This window comes from Eptesicus fuscus, chromosome 7 (genome assembly GCF_027574615.1).
Source record: "Eptesicus fuscus isolate TK198812 chromosome 7, DD_ASM_mEF_20220401, whole genome shotgun sequence".
NCBI lineage: Eukaryota > Metazoa > Chordata > Mammalia > Chiroptera > Vespertilionidae > Eptesicus > Eptesicus fuscus.
In genome coordinates this window covers 81,221,763-81,249,415 of record NC_072479.1, presented here as the reverse complement: position 1 = coordinate 81,249,415, position 27,653 = coordinate 81,221,763, and the positions used below count along the sequence as shown (strand labels likewise).

General features: G+C 46.4%; 1 protein-coding gene across 5 annotated transcripts in view; it reads right to left on the bottom strand.

The window, feature by feature from the left end:
• EPS8 (epidermal growth factor receptor pathway substrate 8) overlaps positions 1-24,818 on the bottom strand; it is a 178,006-nt gene extending 153,188 nt beyond the window's left edge. For all 5 annotated transcript variants that reach the window (XM_028143985.2, XM_054719243.1, XM_054719244.1 and 2 more), the window contains exon 1: positions 24,567-24,818. The gene's annotated coding sequence lies outside the window, so the exon portion shown is untranslated. The remainder of the gene's footprint in view (positions 1-24,566) is intronic.
• Between the last annotated feature and the right edge of the window lie 2,835 nt (positions 24,819-27,653).

The following is a 27,653-nucleotide window of genomic DNA, read 5'->3' as shown; positions in this document are numbered from 1 at the left end:
CAATTAAGCTCTTTGCAATGTAAATAAAGAAGTTTTTTGAAATAGATAGTTATGAATCTTTCATTCATAGTAGCTCACTAGAAACACATGAGCCAAATACATTGTGGGGATCATTTCAATGGTGTGTAATCTGAGAGGTGTGTTAGAAAGCACTTGGTCCACTAAGGGAGGACTCATCCACATTTTTCTTTCTTGTAAGTAAAGTACAGTGCAGTGTTGCTTCATATGGCAGTCTTAAAGTTATCCACATTCCAAATTCAAGATAAGAGATAGTTCCTCATCTCTACAGATAAACATTTTACGACCAGCCTGAGATCTCCAGTATGATCCCATGTTATGAATAATGGCTTCTTCATTCCTAAGTTTCCTGTCTGACCTGATCATAAATTGACCTTAATGGCTGAAATCCTTTAAAAGGAGTCAAGGTAAACTAGAATAGTTCCCAAAGCTGTTCCTAAATAACAAATATTCCTTTGTGGAATTATTATAAAGTTGTACTTAATTTGGAAATAGGCTTATAAAAATCTACATCAGTACATGTAAAAAATTATAATACAGAATGTGAATATCTTCACTCTCGTAGAAGTTAAAGGGAAGGAAGGAGGGAGGACAGGAGTTAGGAAATGAAGGAGAGGCCAGAAAGGTTATTCTTTATTTTACACAATTTTAATTGTTTACCTAGAATTGAGTGCTTCTTTCACGTTTTTACGCTTCTTTTAATTTACGTTTCTGACATGTTACACTCAATAAGGATAGGAATCTTGTCTGTCTTGTTAATTACAGTATTTCATTATTTAGTAATATGTCTAGCAGTTCATCGGCACTTATTTAATATTTCTTTACTAAGAGTTCAATTTATTTCTATTAAATAAAGCTGTATATGTCCAGGACTGTTAGATCAAGAAATCATATTGGGCTGAATAAAGCCGATGGGCCTGCTAGCCAAATCTCTAATCTCACACAACTATCTCAGGTCACAAGAAGGATCACTAGAAAAGCTAAAATGGATCAAACAAGATCTATCACCACTATAACAAAACACACCTTCATATACAAAGGACAGTTCAATATATATTTTATTGTATTCATATGCATTTGTGAACACAACCTCTTCTACTGTTTTCTTTTAAAGGAACTTTATCCATTCCAGTCATTGCTATGATTGACAACAGTAGCAAAAATTTAGTAAGAGTATTAGAAAGAGGGGAATAGGAAGCTGAAATGATCACAGCTAGAAGCTTTAAAAAGTTATTTTCGAGAAAAAGCACACTGTTGGCTGAATTAGTTTCTTTGGTCTTAAAAATGAAGCCATGTTCTCAAATCAACCCCTTGCAAAGTTCTACAGACTCCTGAGGAAAACTCAGCAGGCTCAGATCAGCTGCCTCATCTAAAATGCTTCCCCCAAATTCACATCTGCTCTCTCTCAAACACTTAGCTAGACCAGCCTCCAATAAGAGCAAGCATTTGTTTCACTTAATGTCTAAAATTCAACTAATGTCCACATTACCCTAATGAAATCAATGTTAGTTAGAAAGATCTGGCTGTTAAATCTTACAATAAGACTGTCCATGTTTGGAACCCAAACCTTTTATTTTGTAACTAATTATTGAATAAACATTTAATATATACTCTATCAAATAATATATTACTCCTCAGTATTTATAATCAAATTTCCTTATTTGTAGCTCATGAATAGCACAGCAGTGATTAAAATGGCTTATAGATTTCCTGAGAAGTATTTGAGTTTCTCCTTTGGTTACCACCAAACTATTTCCCTTATCTACCATATACTACTACAACTAGTTTCCCCATCATTTTACCACTTTATCCGTTAGTTTGGGACCTTTTAATTTGATTATAAAAAATGCCTTTGAGAACAATAAATAGAACACAAAATAAGATTGGTATCCATTGAGTTAAATTATGCAGTATTCTCACATCTTCTATTCTGTAGCACAGGGATAGCTCATGACTTCACTCTTCAAATATTCTATTAACTACCTAGCAGAGAGAGAAATGGAAATAACTATATGTAACAGAAATAAGTGGAGGGGAGGGGGCCTTGGAAGTAAGATGAGACTTTTGTTCCTATTCAAAGACCCCTTAGAAGGTCATGAAATACTCCACATACAATTATTTTTTATATCATATGACTTTACATGAGATATGTATAATTCAAATTCTAAAATTCCCTACATTGTTAAGGGGCTCCTACAAAACAAAATGTTAACAAAAAGTCAGTAGCATATATTCTAATATAGAAATAAAACCATGGTGGATCTTTCCTAATTAGCACAAAAACTGAATGGTGTTAAGATGTATTCCAGTTAAAGTTAATCACTGCTAATGTATTTTTTCCGGACAAATCAAGATTTTATTATCTTCATAATGAGACTTTACTACTTACAAAATAATTTACTTACTACCCAAATAAAATGAAGGTGATGAGAGCTTCAATCATTCCTTTGTTTCACACCCTCTAGCAGCCTAAACTTAACCTCCACTGTCATAACCACTATGAATGTCTCTTTTATTCTGCTTTCACTCCCCATGACTGAGGTCTCACAGGCAGTGAGAAAGAGAACAGTAAATGGAAAGATAGCAAAATTATGAAAGATACATTTTCAACTCAACTTGTCTGAGGACTGAAAAAAGCTGTCAGACACTGGGGCTAGAGAATGGGATAAGCAGGCAGGAGAGAAGCAGGATGGAGAATGAGTGTCAAGGGAAAATCCACATGATCATTTATCTGCTTCAAGATTTTTGTAAATCTATTTTCTATATGAGACCATGAAGTAACAAGTCTTAAGATAGTGTGGGGAAATGAGAAATACAGCCAAGTACATGAATGTTGTAGTAAAAATGGTGCTTAAACCTTTCGTTTCAATAATTTAGATAAAAACATAGAAAAGTAAAATAATAAGAAAAGATGATATATCTTTTCTACAAAGATAGCAAATATACTATTATACATAAAATATAGAACTGATGATTCTTTATATCATTCTTTTTTTAATATATTTTTATTGATTTCAGAGAGGAAGGGAGAGAGAGAGAGAGAGAGAGAGAGAGAGAGAGAGAGAGAAACATCAATGATGAGAGAGAATCATTGATTGGCTGCCTCCAGCATGGCCCCTACTAGGGATCGAGCCTGCAACCCAGGTATGTGCCCATGACCAGAATCGAACCTGGGACCTTTCAGTCTGCAGGCCGACACTCTACCCAGTGAGCCAAACCAGCTAGGGCTATATCATTCTTTATATATTGTTTTTCAGGTTTGGCTATCACGGGTTGTTCATTTTAAAATAGAAGATGAGCCAGGCTGGTGTTGCTCAGTGGTTGAGCTTCCACCTATGAACCAGGAGGCCAAGGTTCGAGTCCCATTCAGGGAACATGCCCAGGTTGTGGGCTAGATTCCCAGTAGAGGTCGTGCGGGAGGCAACCAACCAATGTGCCTCTCTCACACTTCTCTCTCTCTCTCTGTCTCTCTCTCTCTCTCTCTCTCTCTCTCTCTCTCTCTCTCTCTCTCTCCCCGTTCCTCGCCCTCTCTCCCCCTCATTCTCCCTGTCTCTCTCCCCTCTTCCTTCCACTTTCTCTGAAAAAGCAATGGAAAAAATATTCTCAGGTGAGGATTACCAAAACTAACAGTAATAATCCTGCCCTGACAGGTTTGGCTCAGTGGATAGAGCGTCGGCCTGCAGACTCTAGGGTCCCAGGTTCGATTCTGGTCAAGGGCATGTACCTTGGTTGCGGGGACATCTCCAGTAGGGGGTGTGCAGGAGGCAGCTGACAGATGTTTCTCATCGATGTTTCTAACTCTCTATCCCTCTCCCTTCCTCTCTGTAAAAAATCAATAAAATATATTTTAAAAAATAATAATAATCCTATATAATACTAGTAAAAGCCTAATATGCTAAGTGTCCAGTGTCCAACCGTTAGTTCGACAATTCGACCAGTCGCTATGATGGGCACTGACCAACAGGGGGCAGACGCTCCGACGGGTAGGTTAGCTTGCTACTGGGGTCCAGCCAATTGGGACTGGGCAAGTGGGCCAGACATGCCCTCCCGCAGTCCCTCTCCGGCCCTGATCATGCACTGGTGGGGTTCCTTGGCCTGGCCTGTGCCCTCTTGCAATCCAGGACCCCTTGGGGAATGTCGGAGAGCCAGTTTCGGCCCAATCCCCACAGGCCAAGCCGAGGGATCTCACCATGCACCGGGCCTCTAGTCCGATATAATAAAAGTGTAGTATGCAAATTGTCCCCTCGACTGGGAGGTCATCCAGGAATCCAACTAGGGGGCGGGGGGGCCAGAAGGGGAAGGGAGGGAGGCCCTGACCAGTGGCAGCCTCCAGGGGAAAGGAGGGAGGCCCTAGCCAGTGCCCAGCAGCTTCTAGGGACCCTACCAGTGCATAAATTTAACGCACTGGGCCTCTAGTAATAAATAAAATAGAAGATGAAACTTTAAGCAAATCTGTGAATTAATGACCATTAAAATCTTTATAAGGTATTTTCCTCAATAATTAAAAACACCATTTTTAACATACATTCTTCAGGCATATATATAATGCTAAACCTTTACATGCATGAGTATCACGTGAATAATGCTACAAGATTTGGCCCAATGACTAGATTTTTATCACAGAAATAATTCCATTGCTTTTAAATTATTCAGAATCTAACAAGGCCCCACAAAAGAGTTAATAAAAGAACTAACAACAAAATGAATGTTGTCTCTAGACTAAAAAGATCCTGAGGTGTAAAAAAACTTTTAACACTAGTTGTAGTACACAGTACTGAAAATAAACACAGAACTTCTGATAATGTAGGTAAACACACTAAAATAATAAGGCAAGTCAACCTTGAGATAGGGTTTCTAAATCACTATTTCTAAATTAAAGAGTAATATTTTAAAATCCATTATGCACTTAGTCATAAAACAGTTAAAGTTTTGAAAACACACTGCAAGTAGAAATTGAAGATTACAAACTGAGCAAGCTATTATGGGGCAGGGTGGGGGGTATCTACATGTAATAATGTTCCATTTTTCTTCCATTTATGAAAGTTAAATATATCTTCCCTCTCTATAACAAGTGTATCTTTCTTCACATTTAATACTATCTTATTGTCTCTTCATGTCTAAAATTAAAACCATCTTATTGTCTACTAAAAACCATCTTCTTTCTCAAGTCTAAAATTACTATTCAACTTCAAATGTAAAAACTGTTGTAGAATATTAAATAAACTGTATTCAATGTATTCAATGTCTTTTCAAATGTGACAAATTTCACACACACTTTTCTTTATAGAATTGTTTTGCCACCTGTACTTTATTTTAAACATACTATTTTCTAGAGGAAAACAGAAACAATATCACAAAACATTAGAAATATAAGAATCAACAGAAACAAATTAGTGTTTAATGATCACAAATATTTCAACAGAAACATTCTATTGTTGCACTAAACCAATAAATACATCAGTAATGCATATGTATTTGTATAATAAAAAATAATATTCATACAGAGAGGTAATATAAAAATGTTGCTAATAAAATCTTCTAAATAAAATGAAATTTATATATTAACTAGAGGCCTGGTGCACGAAATTCATGCACGAGGGCGGGGGGTGGCGGCAGATGTGACCCTCAGCCCAGCCTGTACCCTCCCCAATCTGGGGCCCCTTGAGGGATGTCCGACTGCCCGTTTAGGCCCGATCCTGGTGGGAGCGGGCCTAAACGGGCAGTCAGACATCCCTCTCACAATCCAGGACTGCTGGCTCCCAACTGCTCGCCTGCCTGCCTTCCTGATTGCCCCTAACCGCTTCTGCCTGCCAGCCAGTTCACCCCCTAACCACGCCCCTGCCAGCCTGATCGACACCTAACTGCTCCCCTGCCGGCTGGCCTGGTCGCCTCCAACTGCCCTCCCCTGCAGGCCTGGTCACCGCCAACTGCCCTCCCCTGCAGGCCTGGGTCCCCCAAAACTGCCCTCCCCTGAAGGCCTGGGTCCCCCACAACTGCCCTCCCCTGCCAGCCCAGTCACCCATAACTGCCCTCCCCTATAGGCCTGGTCCCCCCCAACTGCCCTCCCCTGCAGGCCTGGGTCCCCCACAACTGTCCTCCCCTGCTGGCCTGGGTCCCCCCCAACTGCCCTCCCCTGCCAGCCCAGTCACCCATAATAGCCCTCCCCTGCAGGCCTGATTGCCCCCAACTGCCTTCCCTTGCAGGCCTGGTCCCTCCCAACTGCCCTCCCTGCTGGCCTGATTGCCCACAACTGCCCTTCCCTGCCAGCCATCATGTGGCAGCCATCTTGTGTCCACATGTGGGCGGCCATCTTTGACCACATGGGGCGGCCATCTTGTGTGTTGGAGTGATGGTCAATTTGCATATTACCTCTTTATTAGATAGGATAGCCTCCAATAAAGGACTTTAAAAATATTTCCCTCTTTTTAAGTTTAATTTTTTTCCTTCTATTGATCTTCATCTTTTTTTTTCTTCTCTTATATTAAAAACACAATTTTTCAACTATAGAACACTAACCTCTTATCAAGCACATAATTCATTCCCTAACACATTATTTTAGCACATTCATGAGTATTAAGTTTCAGGTTGTGGTCCAAAACTGTTCATGGTTCTTAGAATTCTTAGTTGGTTAGAATAGGACTAGATGATGCCTTTGTGTGATGTTACATTCTAATGTTGTATGCTACTAAATATAACAATGGTTTGGGACAGGACCTCTGATTTCACCCAAAACCACACGTCCTCTTCCTGAATAAAATCACGTGAGTATCACAGGACTGAAAAAGAACACAAGACTTTATCTACTACATAAGGACTACAGTCATAATATTCAGAGACTCATGCAGTTCTTAAAACAGGTTTGGTATCTTTATTCTCTCCTACTACACTGTAGTGAATACTCTATTGTATTGTTACTTATAAAAATGAAAAATAACTGGTTATTCTGTTCTTTCTAATAACTCTGTAGACTCTGTATGTGAGAAAGTACAGAATTTCCCACCACTCCCATCATGTCCCTCCCCCCATTGTGCACACATCAAACATATTCATCTTTCTGCCTGGAATGCCGTAGAGTCCCAACTCCTACTCTCATTCTGGGTCTCAAAAATTCATCCTATAAAACTCAAATGTCACCTCCTACAGTAAAGACTTTTCTGACTGCTTCAGCCACAGTTAGCCTCTCTTTTCATTAATGTGATGGGATATACTTTTTTTTTTTTTTTCATTTAACCTACCCCTCAACAACTGTGTCAAAGTAGGTAGTATTATATTTTCCACTTCTTAGATATGAAAACTAAGGCAGATAGGATCTCTCTGATTTCAAAATACATTACTTGCTTGTTTGTTTAATATATACTCCGTTTAGTTCTACACTCTACTGAAATGCCTGCTTCCCTCCATTTTCTGGGCTCCCTGATGACAGAATGAAGAAATCCTGTCTTATTCATCTTTATAGTCTCAGTGTCTGGCACAGAACAGATGCTCACCAAATGTGGAATGAAAGAAGGAAGGCAGGAAGACAGAAAGGAAGGAAGAAAGGGAGGGAGGGAGGGAACTGTAATAAGTTCAACCTTCTCTGTGAGGAAAAACTCATCCCCTTCTAACCATTCTAAACATGTTAAAACTGATAGTAAGTGCTAATTTCATTCAACAAACGTTTTGTGAATATGTCTCATGTGTGATGTGCTATGCTTAAAGAAAACAGAGACTTAGTTCCTGCCCTTAAGAAACTTAAAATTCAGTGGGACAAAGGGAAAAACAACTACCTAATACTACCATTGTTTTATTTATCTTAATCCCCCACAATTTCCTCATTTCTTCTCTTTCAAGGAAACTTATTCTTTTTCTTTTCTTTTCTTTTTTGCTTACCTGAATCTCCATCAACAGGGATTAAAATGAGATGTGTGTTTGAGGATAGGAATAAAAGTAGGTCCAAAATTATTTGAAGGAGAAAAATAAAAAGGTTTTATGCCCCATTTGAAGGGCAGGTGATTAAAGGTACTTGGATATCTAAACAGTATCTAGCAAGGCAGATAACTTAGAACTGTTCACCCTCCACTTTCTAGGGATGATGCTGATATTCTACACCTTTAATTGTTGTTGTCTTTTTATTGAATTTACTAGAAGCCTGGTGCACGGATTAATGCACCTTAAAAGAAGGTGGCCGGTGGGGTGGGACTGGGTGAGATAGGCCGGACACGCTCTGGAGCCAACCTCCCAGGGTCCCTCCGGGGCCGGCTGCACCTAGGGCGGTGCCAGGACTTGAAGGCGCCTGCGGAGTGAGTGGGGGTCCCTCTTGCAGGTGGGGTCCCTCGGCCTGGCCTGCAAGAGGGACCCCCACTCACTCTGCAGGCGCCCTTCAAGTCCTGGCGATCAAACCAAAACTGGCAGTCTGACATCCCCCAAGGGGTCCCAGAGTACAAGAGGGCACTCCACAAAGTTGCTGTGGCTCAGCAGCTCCTGCTTTGAGCATCTGCCCCCTGGTGGTCAGTGTCATACTTACTGGCCAGTCAGCCAGTCACTTAGCCTTTTATATATATATAGATATAGATTGGGTGACACTAGTTAACAAAATTATACAGATTTCAGGTGTACAATTCCACAACACATCATCTGTACACTGCATTGTGTATTCATCACCCCAAGTCAAGTCTCCATCCATCACCACTTATCCCCTTTATACCCTCTTCCTTCCCCTTATACCCTCTTCCTCCCGCTCCCCCTAGCAATCATCACACTATTGTCTGTGTCCACAATTTTTTTTCTCTCTTTTTTTTAAGTCAAGGACATCCTGATACTATCCTGGCACTTTTATTTATGAGGCACAGCACAGCCAAGTAAAAAGAGCATGGGTTTTGGAGTCAGAAAGATCAGGGTTCCCATCTAGATTATAAGCCTATTTATTACCTGCAATATGGAAATAAGGAGACTTGCCTTAAAGAGCTCTTGTAAGAATTAAAAAAGATCAATAAGATTTAACAGTTATAAAACTAGGGGCTAGTTTTACTATGTCAGATCTCTCTAGATGCTTCTTGAAGGCTGATTCTAACTGTAGTATTATAATATAAATACTTCTGGTCCCAATACCAATAACAGAGACTTAGTTTATTAAAAGAAAGGAAGGTACATGAAAAAAAGCCCTTTGTTGCAAGAGTAGTGGCATAGGTAACATTAAAGATGATATTGCTAAGTATCAAGTTTCTAGATAATACATACGTTATCTGTTTCTTCTCAGCATACACCCTGCAAATCCATTATTTCAGATCTTCTTTGTAAAAAAAGAAAGCTTCATTATTTCCTATGGTTAGGTCTAAAAGAACTGACAGGTATTATTCATATTAACAATTCCATTTTCCACAAAGAAGAATCGGTGGGTTAGTGCAGAAGAGGAAAATAAATTACAGTTTGTCCTCAATATTCACAGGTTCTACATACATGGATTCAACCAACAGATGATCAAAAATACTCGGGGGTGGGGGGGAGGGAGGATAAAATTGTTGCTGACATATACTATGTAGTTAGACCTAGGATGGTTGCATCTATACTGAACAAGCCAGACTGAAAGAAGATATTTACAAAACACATATCTGACAGAGTGCTTGTATCAAAAAATTTATAAAGAATTCTTAAAACTCAACAATAAAAAAACAGACAACCCTATTAAAAAACAGGCAAAAATTCAGAACTGACATCTCACCAAAAATATATATATACATATGAAAAATTGAGTATGAAAAGATGCTTAACATCAAATATCATTAAGGAATGGCAAATTAAAGCAGTGATAAAAATTACTACATACCTATTAGAATGCATAATATTAAAAAAAAAAAAACTGAAAATACCAAATGCTAACAAGGATGAAGAAGCAACAGGAACTCTATCAAACTGCAATAAGATATATAAATAAACCTTAAATGCATATCACTAAGTGAAAGAAGCCAGTCTGGCAAGGCTGTGTAATTCCAATTATATGACATCTGGAAAGGCAAAACAATAGAGACAGCAACAACAACAACAACAACAAAAATAAATCACTGTTTGCCAAGGATAAGGAAGTGATAGGTAAAGCACAAGAGATGTTTACTATGTTGAAATTATTCTGTATGATACTTTGATATTGTAATGATGGACACATGAAATTATGCATTTCTCAAAATCCATAGAACTTTACAGAACAAAGAGTGAACCTTAATGTTTTCAAATTTAAAAATATTAATTTAGAAGGTCAGAAGATCCCAGGATGGAATGCCGATTGTGACAAAAGGATCAAACTGCATTATACTAGTACATTTCTGTAGCAACCTCACTAAAGGAGACAGGAGGAGAAGGAGCCTGTGAGACTAAAAGCAAAAGGAACCGCACTCTAATTGATAAAGTGTTTTCCACTCTCTGTAAAGGGAGCACAGGCTAACAATTTCAATACCGCTGTACATATATAATGGAATTGAACAATTAAGTAAATGGATGGCAAATGGTGGGAGCCAGCTTTCTTCTCAGTTGGACTGAGTTTACAGATAAGCAAGGGGAGAAGGCCAGAATGATACAGGACAGGTGGTAATGGATTAGGCAGGGTATCCATATGAACTCATTATTAGCTTAATATGATACACGTGGTTACACAGAGAAATATGTATAGATAAGTGTATGTACATGGGTTTGTACACACACATGTATTTCCTGCTGTGTCAAATGAGAGGGCCTAGAAGAAATGACACACCAGTAGACACAAGAACACTGAGCACCCACATCTTAGTTTCTAATTCCCAAGAAAATGAACCAGGTTATTTCTAGCTGAATCTAGTACTGGGGCAGGAAATAGAAATTTACAATATAAGCCTGGATCATCTTTTAATGCTAAAAAGTAAGTAATTTTTTTTAAATGATGGAGGCAACTGAAAGAGTCCCCAATGGTCAAAGCTGAAACAATTTGAGCAACAAAATAAAGTAGTAATAGATTATAACCTAAAGTGTAATTGTGATATATATGTTATATACACACATATATATATATTACACAAATATATATACACTAGAGGCCCGATGCATTAAGATTCATGCAAGAATGGACCTTCCTTCCCCTGGCTGCTGGCACCTCCTTCGCTCTGGCCGGAGCCGCCTTTCCCCTCCAGCCCGGAGCTGCCTTTCCGCCTTCCCACGCTGCCCAGAGGCCCGGAGCGGCTGAGGTGGTGTGGGACGCTTGCGTCGTTGCCATAACCCTTCATCTTAGTTGGGTTAATTTGCATACTCATTCCTGATTGGCTGGTGTGCATCGCAAAGGTGCGGTCAATTCGCATGTTACTCTTTTATTAGGTAGATATTACAGTTGGCTCCATCATATATTTATTTATCTATCTATACTAATAAAAGGGTAATATGCAAATTGGTCGCGACGCCCTCACAGTAACGACTGAACAGCAGCCTGCGTGGGGCAATGAGGGTGACCAGGCTGGCAGAAGAAGGCAGTTGGGGGTGACCAGGCCAGCAGGGGGAGCAGTTGGGAGCGACCAGGCCGGCGGGGGTGGGGGAGGAGGCAGTTAGGGACAACCAGGCCAGCAGAGGGGGTAGTTGGGGGCAACCAGGCTGGCAGGCAGAGGCGGTTAGGGGTGATCAGGCTGGCGGGGGAGGGGGGCAGTTAGGGGCGATCAGGCAGGCAGGAGAGCAGTTAGGAGCCAGCGGTCCCAGATTGTGAGAGGGATGTCCAACTGGCAGTTTAGGCCCGATCCCCTAGGTCAGGCCTAAACTGGCAGTTGGACATCCCCCGAGGAGCCCCGGATTGGAGAGGGTGCAGGCTGGGCTGAGGGGGACCCTCCACCCCCATGCATGAATTTCATGCACCAGGCCTCTAGTATATATATATCTATATCTATTAAGTCCAGATGAATATAAGTAAATAACTGAGTATGTACATAAATGGGAAAAAGAGACAAATCTGACATGCAGAAGAATTCCAAGTAATTTATATAGATACTCCACCCTTGAGGAAGAGATACGTAATTCTCCACTCCTTAAGTATGGGCTGTGCGCAGTGATTTCCTTTTAAGAGTACTGCCTGAAAAGAAAGAAACAACTTTTCAGTGCAGAAACCTAACAAACACTATCTCGGTCATATGATCAAGATCAATATCAACAGTGATAAATCATGTTGATAGTAGGTACCCTTTGTATAATGTAATAAAAAGAGCACTTTACATCTGTGATCTTCCTCCACAAAACCCAAAACCTGTCTGATCATCAAAGAAACATTCCAAAGGGGGTTGGAGGTGGCATTCTAAAAAATACCTCACCAACACTCCTCACAACTACAAAGGTCATCAAAAACAAGGAAAGACTAACAAACTGTCACAGCCAAGAGGAGTTTAAGGAGACTTGACTATCTTATCTAATAAAACAGTAGTATGCAAATTGACCGCACCTTCGCTACACCCATAAGCCACGCCCACCAGCCACGCCCACCAGCCACGCCCACCAGCCAATCAGAAGCAAATATACACGTTAAACCAGCAAAGATGGCGGGGGGAGAGGGCAGCACCTATGCCTGTGAGATCCAAGCCATGATGGTGGACTGGGGCAGGCGGTTAACCCCGCAGCCGGCTGCCCTGGTCCACAATCACGGATCTGCCCAGGTCAACGATCACCAATCACCGATCTGCCCAGGTCCATGATCACCAATCGCTGACCGGGACTGATCACCAATCGCTGACCGGGACTGAAAGGGCAGCCGCCTGCCCAGGTCCGCCATCACCGATCGCGGACCTGGGCAGGTGGCGCGGGTTAACGCCCGCAGCCGCTGCCCAGGTCCACGATCACCGATGGCGGACCGGGGCCGAAAGGGCAGCCGCCTGCCCAGGTCCGCCATCACCGATCGCGGACCTGGGCAGGCGGCGCGGGTTAACGCCCGCAGCGGCCTGCCCAGGTCCACGATCACCGATGGCGGACCGGGGCCGAAAGGGCAGCCGCCTGCCCAGGTCCGCCATCACCGATCGCGGACCTGGGCAGGCGGCGCGGGTTAACGCCCGCAGCGGCCTGCCCAGGTCCACGATCACAGATCGCGGACCGGGGCCGAAAGGGCAGCCGCCTGCCCAGGTCCGCCATCACCGATCGCGGACCTGGGCAGGCGGCGCGGGTTAACGCCCGCAGCGGCCTGCCCAGGTCCACGATCACAGATCGCGGACCGGGGCCGAAAGGGCAGCCGCCTGCCCAGGTCCGCCATCACCGATCGCGGACCTGGGCAGGCGGCGTGGGTTAACGCCCGCAGCCGCCTGCCCACCGGGGCCGAAAGGGCAGCTGCCTGCCCAGGTCCGCCATCACCGATCTCGGACCAGGGCAGTTGGCATGGGTTAGTGCCTGCAGCCGCCTGACCAGGTCCTGGATAAGGGCTTCCATTCAGCTGCTGCTGACAGAGGCTGACTCGAAGCCCCTATCAGGGATCATGGACCAGGGCAGGCCGCGTGGGTTAAGGCCTGCAGCTGGCTGCCTAGGTCCGCCATCACTGATCATGGACCAGGGCAGGCGGTGTGGGTTAAGGCCTGCAGCCACCTGCCCAGGTCCACGATCAGGGATCACAGACCAGGGAAGGCAGCGTGGGTTAGCGCCCGCAGCCGCCTGCCCAGGTCTGCCATCACGGATCTTGGACAAGGGCAGGTGGCGTGGGTTAGCGCCCGCAGCCGCCTGACCAGGTCCCAGATAAGGGCTTCAAGTCAGCCATCGCCAGTGGCAGCTGACTCAAAGCCCCTATCAGGGATCATGGACCAGGGCAGGCAGCGTGGGTTAAAGTCCACAGCCGGCTGCCCAGGTCCGTGATCACCGATCTCAGAGCAGGACAGGCGGCGTGGGTTAGTGCAGGCAGCCACCTGACCAGGTCCGGGATAAGGGCTTCGAGTCAGTTCCCGCCAGCAGCAGCTGACTCAAAGACCCTATCAGGGATCATGGACCAGGGCAGGCAGCGTGGGTTAATGCCTGCAGCAGGCTGCCCAGGTCCCCGATCACGGATCCAGGTGGCGTGGGTTAGCACCCACAGCCATCTGACCAGGTCCACGATCACGGATCACGGACCAGGGCAGACGGCATGGGTTAGCACCCACAGCCATCTGACCAGGTCCCCTATAGGGACTTGGAGTCTAGCATAACGAAAAGAATAGTCAGCAAAAGCAGGAGACAAGGTTTCATAAGTTCTCCCCCAGGTCACCACTGTTCTCTTACACATTTTAATTATCCCAGACTTTGCCTGATGGGATTTGATTTGAATTATGCCTGATAGAGATTACGTGGCATGAATTGTAGGCTCATTCTTTCTTTTTGTGGTTGCCTGACTGAGAAAGGCCTTGGAATGAGAGAAGGCACTTTTATTTTCCTTTTTCATTCTTTAGAGGCTGAGGAATTACAGTTATATGAAGAACTTAGTGAGAGAATGAAAGTCTCATGCTGTATTTTTCTGTAAGTTTTATCATGTGGACTATCAAAAACTTGGTGGGATTCTTTTCAAGAGGTGTTACAAAAATTATGTTGGAATTAACATTCAAGAGTAAAAGGAGAGAAGTGAGTGGTGGGTAAAGGAAAGAACTTTGTCCTAGAAACCAAATAGAAGCCACATAAACCTTCAGATTCTTACTCATTGTGCTTTGGAGGTATTAAAGGATAATTTTTTAAAAAGTTAAAATCATGACTTATAATCTGTATAGATAAAAGGCTAAGTGACCGACATTTGTCCATCCGTCTGACCAACTGGTACATATGACGCACTGGAAATATAAAAATAAGCTTTGACTCGCACATGTGCCATACATATAAAGCTCTCGCTGGCGCTAATTTGAATGTTGCATTTGGTGGGAAAGTTCTTTTCAGAGGGAATTTTTGTGTTGCCATGCTATACGATTGGCCATAGTACAAATAAGTTTTAAAGTATTGTAGTGTTTGGGGATGTTTCAGACAGTTGTCTCTTAAAACAAATATGAGATCAGAGGATTCTGCTTATAGTGAATGGTTAGTAAAACTTGGAGATGGCAAACTTGATAGCAGTTTTCATTTAGGAATGGATATTATTGAAATTCCCCATGAAATGATTTTTAATGGATCTATTATTTAAGCCATCTTTGGAAATATATCTAAACATGCAATTCTTTGTTCAAAAAATGAGCACGTTCAAAAATTAAATGAAGAAATTTTGGATATACTTGATGGAGATTTTCATGCCTATTTGAGTGATGATTCCATTGACTCAACAGATGCTGAAAAGGAAAATTTTCCTATTGAATTTCTTAATAGTATTACTCCTTCTGGAATGCCGTGTCATAAATTAAAATTGAAAGTGGGTGCAATCATCATGCTATTGAGAAATCTTAATAGTAAATGGGGTCTTTGTAATGGTACCAGATTTATTATCAAAAGATTGCAACCTAATATTATCAAAGCTGAAATATTAACAGGATCTGCAGAGGGAGAGATTGTTCTGATTCCAAGAATTGATTTGTCACCATTTGACACTGGCCACCCATTTAAATTAATTCGAAAATATTTTCCTGTTATGCCAGCATTTGTGATGACTATTAATAAATCACAAGGACAAACTCTAGACAGAGTAGGAATATTCCTACCTGAACCCATTTTTGGACATGGTCAGTTATATGTTGCTTTCTCTCTCACTTTTTTTTAAATTATTTTTAAAAAATATTTTATTGATTTTTTTTTACAGAGAAGAAGGGAGAGGGATAGATAGTTAGGAACATCGATGAGAGAGAAATATCGATCAGCTGCCTCCTGCACACCTCCTACGGGGGATGTGCCCGCAACCAAGGTACATGCCCTTGACCTGAATCGAATCTGGAATCTTTCAGTCCACAGGGCGACGCTCTATCCACTGAGCCAAACCAGTTACGGCTGTTGCTTTCTCTTGAGTTCAAAGAGCATGTTACGTTAAAGTTAAAGCTGTAAATACTTTATCTCAAGGGAAATTAGTCAAGCACTCTGAAAGTGTTTTTACTCTTAATGTGGTATACAGGAAGATATTAGAATAAGTTTAATCACTTTATCAATCATTATTTGCATCAATGTTGTTTTTATATTACGAGTTTGTTATTGTTATATCAGTTTGTTATTGTTATATCAGTTTGTTATTGTTTACTTATTAATAAATTTATGTATTATTTTCATATACATTGTACTCATTTCCTTTTATCTCTCACACTTTTATTATAGAGAAAGGGCAAATAGCAATATTAAAATATTTCATCTAATTAATTCCCTTTCAATGTGCACGAATTTCGTGCACCGGGCTACTAGTTAAGTATAATAGCCTAGATGATAGGATCCTAGAACAGAAAAAGGAGATTAGATAAAAACTAAGGAAATCTAAATAAAGTATAAACTTTAGTTAATAATAATGTAGCAATATTGATTCATTAACTGTAATAAAAACCAATGTGAGATGTTAATAAGAGGAGAAATTGGGTAGAGGGATACATGAGAAATCACTAACTTTATAATTTTTTCTGTAAATATGAAACTGATCTAAAAAATAAAATATATTTTTAAAATCTCATTTAAGAGTGTATCTAGAAAATATTGAAGGTGTTGTAGTGAAACACTGAAGAACTTCACAACTTCCCTGCATATATTAAATTTAAAATGTTTACAACTATTCTGTTACAGGACTTGCTTTTTAAGAAAATATTTTTCAGTCACTAACAGCTGCAAACAATTTCATGCAGTAATTCCCAGAAGGGGTGTATTATAGCTGAAGTACTTTAACGAAAATTCCACTTTTTCCCTTTACAGACCATTGCAGATGTCTGTCTGAAAGTTTGTAACCTATCATTCACTTGTGTTGTTTTCTGATGATCTAAATAACTACCAAATATGCTGGAGCCATACAACTCAGAAAAGCCAACCTAAATGTTATATAAATCAAATCTGTGCTAAAATATTCATCCAACAAAACTTCAAGCATCTAAAGAGAGACTTGAGAAAAACTATCATCATATCTGAATACTGTATTTTCTTATGGTTCAAGTGAGCTAGCGCAAAATTATTAAATTTCACCATGGTTCAAGTGAGCTAGCGCAGAATTATTAAAGGTAAATGAATAAAATAGTAGAGGAAAAAGAAAAAGCAGATAAAACTAGGACTTAAAATGTATCAAATAAAAATATTGAAAGCAAAGAACAGAAAACCTATGTCACAGCATAGAAAAGGACTGCTATCCAAAAAGTATCAGCATAGATAAAAACTTTTGGAGAAACCAAGATGGCGCCATAGGTTAAACACCTAACCCGCAGCCGGGCACAACAATTTCAAAAATACAACTAGAGGTCAGAACGGTCATCGTCCAGAACCACAGGAAAGCTGGCGGACTGAAATGCCCACAGCTGGGGAGAAGGAGAAGGCCACGGGGACAGTCGGGGGAGCCGCAAAAGCCTGAGGTATGGAGAAACGGACGGAGACACGAGCACGCGCGCCTGCGGGGAGGATGGAGCCGGAGAGGAAGGGGCGGCTGACGGCCTGGCCGGCGTTCACTGGCAGGAAGGAGATAAAGGCTCCGGATTGCGCTGAGCGCCGGCTCCGACTGCACTGAACCCCGTTCCGGGCGAAACCCTGGGAAGCCAGGCGCAGGCTGGGGGAATGAATCTGGGCTGTGGGGCGCAGGCACAGAGGAGCGGCGGAAGGCAGAGCTCCAGAGGCGCGCGCAGGAAGGGGCGCAAAGGACGGACTGTTGCCTGCGCCACTGAACTGCCCTAGCGGGAAGGAGACAAGGGCTCCGGACCGTGCTGAACCCCAGTTCCGACTGCACTGAACCCCAGTTCCGGGCGAAACCCTGGGAAGCCAGGCACATGCTGGGGGAATGAATTTGGCCTGTGGGGCAGAGGCACAGAGGAGCGGCGGCTCCAGAGGCGCACACGGGAGGGCGCGCAGAGGAGGGACTGTTGCCTGCGCCACTGAATGGCCCTGCTGGGAAGGAGACAAAGGCGCCAGACTGCGCTGAGACCCAGTTCCAACTACATTGAAACCCAGTTCCAGGCAGCGGGCGAAACTCCAGGGCGCGTTTCTCTCAGAGGTGTTTGCAAGGAATACAGAGGGACACAGACACAGGAGCCTCATGTCTCCTGCACAGCAACTCTTCCTATATAGACAAAGAGGGTCCTCATGGACAATTGGCCTGGAGGACAATTCCTCCTAGTGACACCAACAACAATCAAGACTTAACTGTAGATACTCACTCAGTTTCGCAACTGCGCCGCCCCCGCAGGCCGCCCGGCCCGGGGCACTGGGGACGCCGCGGCGGCAGCGGCGCCCGGAGCCCGGCGGCCGCCCAGCGCCCATCCCCGCCGCGAGGCCCCCGCGCGCCTGGTTCCGCGGGCCGCGCGCCCCGCACACCGGACGGAGGCCCGGGCGCCCTCTCCGTGCACCTCCCGGCGCCACTAGACCTCAGTAGAGTTGACTGAATTCAAGGGATTAAGAAGAACAAATTGGGGAATTCGAAAAAGATGACGGCGGAGGTGAAGGCTGATGTGTTGCCTCACATGGCAGTTTCGGAAATACAACTGGAACATGGACTAGTGAGGGTGGCGACTGCTGCTCGCGTCTCCCCAGACCGGGCGGCTGCTCCTCTCAGTCAGCACCGCAGCCGGGGCCATGGGCTCGTGGGCGCCGCAGCAGCTGCTGTGGCGGCGGCCGTGGACTCGGCGCAGCGGCTCTCTGTGAAGGAAGAGACCATCTTTCTGCAGGAGGGGCGCATCCGCGCCACCGACCTGGCTGAACTGCGCAGTGAGATCCTCGAGGCCCCGGAGGCCGCCAACACCGATTTGGAGGATTCTTAGGAGTTCTCATCTTACATTCAAGCCCTTTAAGCCATTTTGACAGAGGAGAATCAAGAAGGCGGCTAAGTTAAACAAAGGAACTGCGAACTCCACCGCGCACAGCAATTTCAGGGGCACGAATGGAGGACAGAGCCTCTGCCATCCAGAACTACAGGAGAGATGGCTGAATGGTAGATTTATAGCTAAGAGGGAAGAGGAAACCAGCGAAATCGGAGGGGATGAGGTGTGGAGGCGCGTGGGTCTGGTTGGTGGCGGGGGAAAGGGGCTTTTGTTCCAAACCTAGGGGAGATTAGCTCTCCATCACACTGAAATCCAGCTTCTGGGGACCCGTGGGAGACCCAGATGCCTGCGGGGAGAGGCGGGACTCTTGCGGAGGTGCCAAGCGCCCCTGGGTCTGGGGGAGGCCGCGCTCCCCTGGGTCCGAGTGAGGCCAGGGGTCCATAGATCCAGGTGAGGCCTCGCGCATCTAGGCCCGGGTGAGCCCAAGTGGCCCTGGGTCTGGGAGAGGCCAAACATCCCTGGGTCCAGGTGAGACCATGTGTCCCTGGATCGGGTGAGGCCTCGTGAACCTAGGCCCGGGTGAGCCCAAGTGGCCCTGGGTCTGGGAGAGGCCAAGTGTCCCTGGGTCCGGGTGAGACCATGTGTCCCTGGATCCGGGTGAGGCCTCGTGCACCTAGGCCCGGGTGAGCCCAAGTGGCCCTGGGTCTGGGAGAGGCCAAGCGTCCCTGTGTCCGGGTGAGACCATGTGTCCCTGGATACGGGTGAGGCCTCGTGCACCTAGGCCCGGGTGAGCCCAAGTGGCCCTGGGTCTGGGAGAGGCCAATCGTCCCTGGGTCCAGGTGAGACCATGTGTCCCTGGATCCAGATGAGGCCTCGTGCACCTAGGCCCGGGTGAGCCCAAGTGGCCCTGGGTCTGGGAGAGGCCAAGCGTCCCTGGGTCCGGGTGAGACCATGTGTCCCTGGATCCGGGTGAGGCCTCGAGCACCTAGGCCCAGGTGAGGCCACGTGCCCCTGGGTCTGGAAAAGACCAAGCGCCCCTGGGTCCAGGTGAGACCATGTGTCCCTGGATCCGGGTGAGGCCTCGTGCACCTAGGCCCGGGTGAGCCCAAGTGGCCCTGGGTCTGGGAGAGGCCAAGCGTCCCTGGGTCCGGGTGAGACCATGCGTCCCTGGAACCGGATGAGGCCTCGTGCACCTAGGCCCGGGTGAGCCCAAGTGGCCCTGGGTCTGGGAGAGGCCAAGCGTCCCTGGGTCCGGGTGAGACCATGCGTCCCTGGATCCGGATGAGGCCTCGTGCACCTAGGCCCGGGTGAGCCCAAGTGGCCCTGGGTCTGGGAGAGGCCAAGCGTCCCTGGGTCCGGGTGAGACCATGTGTCCCTGGATCCGGGTGAGGCCTCGTGCACCTAGGCCCGGGTGAGCCCAAGTGGCCCTGGGTCTGGGAGAGGCCAAGCGTCCCTGGGTCCGGGTGAGACCATGCGTCCCTGGATCCGGACGAGGCCTCGTGCACCTAGGCCCGGGTGAGCCCAAGTGGCCCTGGGTCTGGGAGAGGCCAAGTGTCTGGGAGAGGCCAAGTGTCCCTGGGTCCAGGTGAGACCATGCGTCCCTGGATCCGGGTGCGGCCTCGTGCACCTAGGCCCGGGTGAGCCCATGTGGCCCTGGGTCTAGGAGAGGCCAAGCGTCCCTGTGTCCGGGTGAGACCATGTGTCCCTGGATCCGGGTGAGGCCTCGTGCACCTAGGCCCGGGTGAGCCCAAGTGGCCCTGGGTCTGGGAGAGGCCAAGCGTCCCTGGGTCCGGGTGAGACCATGCGTCCCTGGATCCGGACGAGGCCTCGTGCACCTAGGCCCGGGTGAGCCCAAGTGGCCCTGGGTCTGGGAGAGGCCAAGTGTCTGGGAGAGGCCAAGTGTCCCTGGGTCCGGGTGAGACCATGCGTCCCTGGATCCGGGTGAGGCCTCGTGCACCTAGGCCCGGGTGAGCCCAAGTGGCCCTGGGTCTAGGAGAGGCCAAGCGTCCCTGTGTCTGGGTGAGACCATGTGTCCCTGGATCCGGGTGAGGCCTCGTGCACCTAGGCCCGGGTGAGCCCAAGTGGCCCTGGGTCTGGGAGAGGCCAAGCGTCCCTGGGTCCGGGTGCGACCATGTGTCCCTGGATCCAGATGAGGCCTCGTGCACCTAGGTCCGGGTGAGCCCAAGTGGCCCTGGGTCTGGGAGAGGCCAAGCGTCCCTGGGTCCGGGTGAGACCATGTGTCCCTGGATCCAGATGAGGCCTCGTGCACCTAGGCCCGGGTGAGCCCAAGTGGCCCTGGGTCTGGGAGAGGCCAAGCGTCCCTGGGTCCGGGTGCGACCATGTGTCCCTGGATCCGGATGAGGCCTCGTGCACCTAGGTCCGGGTGAGCCCAAGTGGCCCTGGGTCTGGGAGAGGCCAAGCGTCCCTGGGTCCGGGTGCGACCATGTGTCCCTGGATCCAGATGAGGCCTCGTGCACATAGGTCCGGGTGAGCCCAAGTGGCCCTGGGTCTAGGAGAGGCCAAGCGTCCCTGTGTCCGGGTGAGACCATGTGTCCCTGGATCCGGGTGAGGCCTCGTGCACCTAGGCCCGGGTGAGCCCAAGTGGCCCTGGGTCTGGGAGAGGCCAAGCGTCCCTGGGTCCGGGTGCGACCATGTGTCCCTGGATCCAGATGAGGCCTCGTGCACCTAGGTCCGGGTGAGCCCAAGTGGCCCTGGGTCTGGGAGAGGCCAAGCGTCCCTGGGTCCGGGTGAGACCATGTGTTCCTGGATCCAGATGAGGCCTCGTGCACCTAGGCCCGGGTGAGCCCAAGTGGCCCTGGGTCTGGGAGAGGCCAAGCGTCCCTGGGTCCGGGTGCGACCATGTGTCCCTGGATCCGGATGAGGCCTCGTGCACCTAGGCCCGGGTGAGCCCAAGTGGCCCTGGGTCTGGGAGAGGCCAAGCGTCCCTGTGTCCGGGTGAGACCATGTGTCCCTGGATCCGGGTGAGGCCTCGTGCACCTAGGCCCGGGTGAGCCCAAGTGGCCCTGGGTCTGGGAGAGGCCAAGAGTCCCTGGGTCCGGGTGCGACCATGTGTCCCTGGATCCAGATGAGGCCTCGTGCACCTAGGTCCGGGTGAGCCCAAGTGGCCCTGGGTCTGGGAGAGGCCAAGCGTCCCTGGGTCCGGGTGCGACCATGTGTCCCTTGATCCAGATGAGGCCTCGTGCACCTAGGCCCGGGTGAGCCCAAGTGGCCCTGGGTCTGGGAGAGGCCAAGTGTCCCTGGGTCCGGGTGAAGCCAGAGCCTGGGTCCGGGTGAGGCCGTGTGCCCCTGGATCCATCCGGGTGAGGCTGGGTCCCAGGCCCGGGTGAGACCACGCGCCCCTTGGGTATGGGTGAGGCCACGTGCCCCTTAGTCCGGGTGACGCCGTGCCCCTGGGTTCGGCCGAGACCAAACCAGAGGGAGTCGGACCTCCGTTACCGCCATTTGTCCACCATCCAGAGCTGGGGGGTCAGTGCTGACATGTACACATAAGGAACTACTGGACATTGAAATTGAGTCTCAAAAGAACTGTTGGTCCAGGGGGAAGCTCGCTACAGACTGATTCATTTGCCTGTCAGCATAACTATTATTGCTCGTCTCACATTCAGTGCTTATTAGTATATATCTAGTGACATATGATCTCGCTCATCTAGGGGAAATGATGAACAACATAGACTGAGGAACAAGAACAGAACCAGAAGCAAGGAGGCATCGATCGGACTATCGGGCCTCAGAGGGAGGATAGGGGAGGGTAGGGGGAGGGTGGGGGGGAGGGGGAGAGTTCAACCAAAGGACCTGTATGCATGCATATAAGCCTATCCAACGGTTAAGTTCAACAGGGGATTGGGGCATGCGTGGGGAGAGGGGTGGGATGGGAATGGGGGGATGAGGACAAATATGTGACACCTTAATCAATAAAGAAATTAAAAAAAAAAAAAAAAAAAAAAAAACTTTAAAGCAAGAAAAGCTAAAAATTAAAGCAAAAGAAAATGTTGCTTTTATTCAGACATTAGATTCCTGATAGGGAACAAGAATAAACCATTTTGGGGGGAAAAACATCACCCTAAATACAATTTAAAGTATTCCCACACTAAAAAGCTGAAAATCACCATATAATCATATTGGATGACATTGGAAGATGGAAGAAAAAAAGACTTCAAAGAGAATGAATGTATCAAATATTACAAAAAGTGATATCTCTCAGATTAGTGGAATTAAAAGCAAGTTTTCTCTTTTTTTCTGCTGTGAAATGAATGGCTTCTGGAATTTTAAAACGTCTAAATCTATGAATTCTGCACTAAAGGCATTCTATAAAATGTCATTACATTTGTGATATAGCCTAACCTACCCTTTACATGGCAAATTTATAAAGTGCATTATTTTTCAAATTGTAAGTACAAGTGTGAACCCATGACCCAAAATTTTCCAGACCAGCAACTTAAAAACTATAGCAATATGTCCAGAAAACTATAACTCAAATTGAAAATCTATGCTAGGTGAGAGAGGATGGCACTGACTTTAATTTCAAAGACCGCATGATCTAAATTACTAGTGCACACTTTGCAAAACCCAAGTCGCTGTAGAAAGAAGAATGGTATCCTTTCAACGGAAATAAATTGGAAGCAATACACAACACAGTTGCTCTGTTGTTAATACATACATACAGCAGTCTTCTGGAAATCCTTTCTCCTCTCTCCCAAAATCAAGCTATTCACAGAGCTCTAGAACCAAGTTTTATCTGAACTCTTAAGATATTAGCTATTCCTCTTATCATCTCAGGCAAGAACTGAAACCTTTCAAAGAAAAGCCATAACGCACGTCATTGAAATATATTTTATAAAGGAGGATTCCGATCCCTAATGCTCTACCGCTCTCAACATCTATGCATTTCAAATCCTAATACCGCAGCGTCCTGCCCCTAGAGATCCCAGCAGTACTGTGGGAAAAGAAGAATTTGGGAAACCATGCAAAGGAAGAGGACAATTGGTGCAAAGATTCTGCATACAGGGAGTCCTGGAAAGACAGTGAGCATATGAGGAGCCAGCAGGGTCTGCAGAGGTGGGGAAATCCACTCCTCCCAAGGCATTCATTGACAGGCACCAGAAAGGCCATCTTCCCAAAAGTAAAATGATGAGTAAAGCGGAGCAAGCTTTAAAAAAAAAAAAAAAAAAAAGGAAAAGCCAACAGGAATTACAAGTGACAACTCCTCGAATATAATGAGCTATATTCATTTGCGGAGACAGGCGCTGCCGAGTGGACCCAAATGTCCACCTGAAAAGACCCCCCCCCCTCCCCGTTTGGAGGTGGGGAGAGTAGCTCTGCAAACCCCACGTCTGAGAGGAACCCGGAGAAGAACAGTCGTTCCGTAGTCGCCCCGCCGCCCAGACAAGCGCAGGTGGATCTGCGGAAGCTCAGGTTACCAGGAAATATTGCAGGGACCCAGTGACTCTTCCCCCGCTCACCTCCCCGGGGCCCGGGTGCGGCGGGCGGCGCGGGGCAGGCGGCCGGGGTGGACGCGGGCTCCCGGGCGCACCAGGACCGACGCGCGGGCGCGCACACCTGGCTCCCGACACCAGTTGAAAGCAGTGAAAGTGAATGAAGGCGGACGCGGCGCCTGGCACCGCTCCCTCCAAAGCACACAAAGGCGGGTTTTTAAAATCCAGGGGAGAGTTCCCACCGTCGGACCCCGGCGGGCGCCTCTCGCCAAGGGGTTCTTACCTCGGATCCGCCTTCGGGGCCGCGGCTTTCCCCGGAGGCGCCTCCAGCCCAGACGAGGCAGGAGGTGGCCAAAGAGGAAGCCTCCGACCCGGACGGCGCCCTCCCCGTCCTCCGCGAGCCGCCCTGCCGCTGTCCGCGCCCAGTTGCAGAGAAGCGATCGCCCGGACTAGCACCGCGCGGACCTCGCGCTCGCCGACACCGCCTCGCCAGCCGCTGCCAGCGAAGTCGGGATCTGCCCGCCCGCTCACCACTCGCCGCCTAGCCAGCCGTGCGCCGCGCAGGCCCAGTATCCTCCCGGGGAGCGCGCGCGCGCGCACGCGCGCGCCCGGCCCGGAGCGAAATCCGCTCTCCGGGTCTTGCCTGCAGCCGAGCCTCGGAGTATCTGGTCGACCCCCCGCGCTAAAGGCAAACAGGCGGGTGGGACCCAGTGGGCGGGAGAGGGACCGCAGGGAAGTTATCAAGGCTACGATCGAAACCGGACCGAGAGTGCCGGCCACAGACAGGTTTGCAGAAGTGACCTAGCTGGACTGACTAGCAGCTGGGAGACTCGGTAGAGGTTCGCCCCCGGCAAGGTTCTGGTTCACAACGCTAGTAGCCCTCGACCTGCCAGCCTTCCTCTTCCTTCTGGAGCCCTCCAACCTATTTCCCCCTTTGTGTCGCTTTCCTGGTTTTTTGTCTCCTCGACTTTTGCTGTGAACTGATGGCTTCTAAGGGCCTGCATTCGGTCCCTGGGACTTTCTACACTGCCTGCCCTTAGTTCCAGCCAGCAAGTCCGGACCCGCTTTTCACGCCTGACCTGGATCACATTTTTCGCTTCCCTCTTGCCAAGAGTTTGATGTGGTGTGCAGTGGAGGCTTCTTTCAGTTAGTGCCTCTCGTTAACATAATCAATCCTGCAACCTTCGCCTGCTCCGCGAGTAGCAAGTGGAGACACTAAATGAGAAGACCCTCGCCTGTGAACATTGTATTTTCTTTTTTTTAAAAAATATATTTTATTGATTTTTTTTACAGAGAGGAAGAGAGAGGGATAAAGAGTTAGAAACATGGAGGAGAGAGAATCATTGATCAGCTGCCTCCTGCACACTTCCAGCTGGGTATGTGCCCGCAACCAAGGTACATGCCCTTGACCGGAATGGAACCTGGGACCCTTGAGTCCACAGGCAGACGCTCTATCCACTGAGCCAAACCGGTTAGGGTGAACATTGTATTTTCTTACTCTCAGACCTCATTTGTCATAGCTACGCCCACAACCTGTTCTGACTTCTTTCAAGCTGACTTCCAGAAGTCAACCAAAGATTATCAACTTATGAAAATAGATTGCACCGGATTGCTTTGTGCAGCAAGGAAAAAGGAGTCAGGGGAAAGTTTCAGACCAAGGTGGAAATTAAAGGCATTGTGCTAAAAGTTGGAATAGATCTTAAATTGAGTCCACTGTCTTAAGTAGGAATCCTCTCTCCAATATTCCCACCACACCACCATACACTTGAATGTTTCCAGTGTTAGAAATCTCTATTATCCATTTATGTATAATTATGATTATTTATTAAATGCTAACCTATCCCAGGAACTAAGCACATTTATATATTATGTCTAATCCTTAAAATGAGATAGGCCTTATTATACCTATTTAGCACATTAGGAAAATGAAGTGTAAAAGTCATTTCTTTTGCCAAAGCCAATGCTGATGCCAGAATTAAAATCCAGTCTGCTTAACTCTAAAGCCTATGTCATATGATTTGTGATCATCAAATCAACTTACCTCACCTTACACAACTGGTACTGGTTCTGCCCTAGGAACTGCACAAAATCAACATCATTCTTTATAGACATTGCAAGCCTTGAACTATTGGGAGCAAACTATTAAGTAACTACTAGAAGATCTTCTAATACTTTCCTCTTCTTCAAAATCTCTGGTACTTTACACTATTCCTCAAATGGCCTGGTGAGCCCTCAAAACTGCACTCTTTTTCCTCTTTTAAATGTACTTTGATTTTTCATTTACCTTCTAAAATCGTGCATTCAGAAAAAAAAACACAATATTCAAACACAGTGTGCCAAGAACTGAGTCATAGATTGATCATAGTCCCTTTGATTAAGTATACCCTGCATGTAAGGCACCCCAAACCTATATTAGGTTTTTCTTTTAACAAACATATTACCTAGAGTAAAAAACTCCAAGCCTATTATACACAGACTACAATTAAACCTTACATAGTCTATCTATATAAAAGGTTAATATGCTAAGTGTCTGTCTGGGTAATGATGTCACATAGCAACACCTGGCTTCCTCTCCCTAGCAACTAGCCTCCTTACAGTTTCTTCAACCCAGGAACATGACTTGCTTTATAGCCAGGTGGAAACATTTTACACTTTAACCAAATGTCTGTGAAGCATTTTCCTGTGCTTCATCTCATTTGATCCTCACAGAAGTCCTGGAGTAGGTAGGTAGGAGACTCAGTGAAATCCTTTTTATTTTCATTAGCCAGAAAACGGAGATTTAAAAAACTTAGAAACTTGACCCGTCTGAAAAGAAGTAAGAAATGGTGGACCTTGAAAATGACTTCAGGTTTTCTCACTGTGCAGAATATAGTCAAACACTGATGCAATTAAATATTTACCCTTTGTTCTCCCTGTGTGATCTACAATAATAATCTGCTTTGTGTTGATATTTACTGCTGTGTTGCTAACAATTACCTGAAAGAGAACTTGGGGTGCTTCACTGGGCTGGAAAAAGTTTAGCTAAATCAGAAACCAGGCCTAATTAAGCAAGTGTATTCTATATCTATAAAAGGCTAAGTTGACTCACCCATGCATGATACATATAAAGCTCTCACTGGTGCCAATCACCCACATGTGTTTCCATCTGTCATTGTTGATAGTGAATTTGGTTGACACTTCTATTATAGAGAAAGAGCTCTTAAAGGATTTGAATACTATGTTCACACTAAAACCTGCATATGGATGTTTATGAAAACTTTATTCATAATTGCCAACTCAAGATGCCTTTCAGTAGATGAATGGATAAATAACTGTAGTACATATGGATAGTGGAATATTACTCAGGGCTAAAAAGAAATGAGCTAAAGAC